We start from the raw sequence: 3,704 nt of genomic DNA on the forward strand, positions 1-3,704 counted from the left end.
ATTAATGTCAGTGGGGCCTTTTTGGTGTGCATAGAATACAAGATTGTGCCCACTCTGAATAGTGTGTGTATATATAGGAAATAACACTGGTATCTGATGAGGCTGAGGTCTTGTGAATGCATATGTGCTCTACTGGCCACAGCAGGTGCATGCTTATGGAAAGTAATGCAAGAGCCCTTTATACCTATGACAGCAGAACTGACTGCCTATAAGAGAGTCAAAAATAATGGCAGGGAGTCCCTAACTTTTTTTTTTTTTTTAATCCTGAGCCTGTCCTCATTTACACAAGGGAGTGGAACATAGGAGCTGTCCTTCATCCCCTCTTTCTGAAAGCTCCAGGCTGCCTCCTTACAAAAGCATACCTGGATCTGAAAAGATAAAGGCAATGTTACAACTATGAAGAGATCACCATAAAAAAGGGAGGACTTGTTATCATGAAAGAGAAATTCCATGGGCGTATCTCATTTTCAGGAGAGCCCTAGATCTTCCACCTTATACTCGAAGTCTGTCACACTAGGGAATTTTGAATCACTATCCTATTTTAATAACACAGTAACTCTAAAGCGTGTTTATCTTGGCTTCATTACTCACTATGTGTATTTTTGTTTGCTTTAATTTTGTGCTTACCCACAAAACTTATTAACAATACATTTTAAACTGGCTCCAAGTGCATAAGATTTGTTCTGAAACTCAGATCTCACTCGCCTTGTGTCTGCAAGCTGCTTGACATTACATTTACATTGTCAGTTAAGAGAGACATATCCCTTGTTGCATTATGACATGGGAAAAAAATAGTTCGTCCTATTAATATTACGTAACAGTTCAGAGATACTTTCACTCTACACTGTTGACCCATTTTCCCACTATTTGTTCCTTTCTTTAATATGCAACTAATCCTATCAGAACAGATTTTTTTCAAGGGGAAACAATAGTACTAAAAATGTACACAAGCATTCCATAAACAGCCTAAAGATCATGGAATAAGCAGTTCCGCAGTAGGATACAAGCACTTTGTAACAAAATGAGATACATTATATATTTGCTGCAAAGTTTTGTTTTTGTGTTTTTTTTTTTCTCAAAAATAAAACCTGTACGATATCAAGTCTACAATCCATTCAGTGTGAACTTCTTGTGTGGGACCATTTCTGGCACAGGAACTATCAGAATTTGAGGCTTTAAACAGTTAAACTTGAATTGTTGTATTTAAGCTAATTGTACTTTAACAGCTTTCCATTAAGACTAGACAGATATTCAGCTACTGTAAATGTGAATCGCTCCATTACGTTTTAAACCAGCTGAGACTCTAAGGGCACTTGAACACTGCAAGGTTATTTTGGAATAACTGACATTATTTCAAAATAACATAGTGTATGTCTACACAGCAATCTGTTATTTTGAAATAACGTGGAGCTGGAGGACTTCTTGCTCCAACTCCTGTAACCCTTATTTCACAAGGAGTAAGACAGCACCTAAAGTCAAATTAAGCTATTTCGACTTTAGCTACGCAATTGATGTAGCTGAAGTTACGTATCATAATTCAACTTTTTCCCTGCAGTGTAGACATGCCCTAACTTATTGAAAGTTAGACAAGTTCTTTCACTTTCAGGTGTGCACAAAATCATCCTATTTTTCAGTCCTTGAGAATAAACTGGAAAAGAGAGACCCAAAATCTATTCAATAAATACAGTTAGGCTACATCTACACTGCGAGTTTTTGTAGCAGAAAATATGCTAATGACGGATTCATTAGCATAAGTCGCAATATCATTACCATATTTTCTGCTGGGTTTTTTTTGCGCAAAAAGAAGTGTAGCCGCTTCTGTTTTGCGCAAAAACCCCGTTTTGTGCAAGATCCTTAAACCACAACTGTAGCATTTTGTCCATTTTAAATCCATTTTGTTCCTTTGCTATGTTAGTGTTTATTGGAGTAATTAGTTATGCTTCTTAGTCACAATATCTAAAGTGCCAGGTGGATTTTTTGTTGTTTCATTTTGACATCTGTTTGCTCAGTTTTTCCTGAGTCACAGTACACTGTATGAATGCAGTTTGTCTTTGATCCATAAAAGTGTAGGAAGATTTCATGTGCACTTAAACCCTCCATCCTTGCATACAAATAAGGACTGCATATTGAGTTACTAGTTTAGCTGCTTTCATTATATTTCACCACAAATTCTATTTTCAGGCCAAACAAAATCTGAATAGCTATGTGCACGGTAGTAAAATTGTGCTGCATCTTTTGCAGTGCAAGAGAGAGCAATGGACATTCAAATATTTGTTCGATTTCAAACATTTCAAAAGTTAAAGGGCCAGCTCCTTTGTCCTGCTAAAGCTATGTTTTGCTGCATTCATGCCTGCTTTTCATGATTCCAGTTTCTTCCTGTGCTGGAGAATCCTTCAGGGGGCATAGAGTTGGTATAATGACTCCTATGCGATCCACTTTCAGCCTTCTCTACAAGGTGCATGGGTGGAGCTAAACCAGGATGTGGTCAGGTTGTCCCTGTTCTCTGGGTGTCACCTGTAGTCAGGCTGATCTTCTGAGCTCTCCCTGGCATCTCAAGGTTAGAACTGAGAATCTGATTGTAAAGTTTAACAGAGCTCTGTGTCAATATGTTGTGTATCCCACATTAGTCAGTAGTCATTGTAAAAACAAAATTTTGACTGTGTGGCTTAAAATTAACTTAATAATTTGTCTGTTATTCATTAAGGGTGTGTCTAAACTACAAATGAAGCGGGGATTTAAATATCCCGTGCTTCATTTGAATAGAAATGGCCGCTGCTTTTTGCTGACACCGCACTTTGTCGGCAAAAAGCAACAGTCTAGACGGGGATCAATCAACAAGGAAAGCTTTTTCCAACCGATTCTGTAAATCTTGTTGCACGAGGCATAAGGGATCAGTCGGAAAAGGCTTTCCTTGTCGACCGATCCCCATCTACACTGCCACTTTTCGCCGGCAAAGTGCGGCCGCAGCAAAAAGCGGCGGCCATTTCTATTCAAACGAAGTGTGGGATATTTAAATCCCCACTTCATTTGCAATAGCGATGTGCCTAAACAACATGCTTTTGCCGGCAGAGGGGTGTAGTTTAAACACACCCTAAGAAACTAGCTTGCAACTTCTAAAATATTCCCTATGGAATTATCCTCCATATACATATGTGACCTGATGGTTTTTGCTCATATATTTCTTGCATTCTTCTATTTGTTCTTCTTCGGTACCTTACATTCTACCTACATCCCCCAGTTTCCATCTGGCTAGAATTTTCAGTGAAACTGTTTCAACTGTAGGTCTTCAGCTCTGTCTTTTGCTCCAAATATTGCTTGGCGTGGGAGCTGGCACAAGGGGTGATGACACAGCCTTTCCTCAGCCCAAAATCTCAGACAGAAATTGGTGAGGTTTCTGTGTGTGAAACATTGATGTCAGTGTAATTGGTGGTGACAAAACTGAATGACTAGCAAGTTAGCTGATGACTAATAGCAGTGTTATATTCTAGTGGCAAAGCTGTCTTGGGCTTGGCAGGAACTAGCAAGCAGTAAAAATTAACTGACAGTTAATTTAAAATCCTATTCTTTGCTGTGCCTAAAGAGCAGCCTGCCATCTAAGCCTCCTTGGTCAGATCATGCTAACAAAAAATCCCATGAAGCTGGAAAAGAGTATGGGAGTGGGGGTGGGGGGGTAAGAGAGGCTTTTGAGCTCAGATAGTATCCTC

Source organism: Pelodiscus sinensis, chromosome 1, assembly GCF_052426305.1.
Source record: "Pelodiscus sinensis isolate ZL-2025 chromosome 1, ASM5242630v1, whole genome shotgun sequence".
Lineage (NCBI taxonomy): Eukaryota > Metazoa > Chordata > Testudines > Trionychidae > Pelodiscus > Pelodiscus sinensis.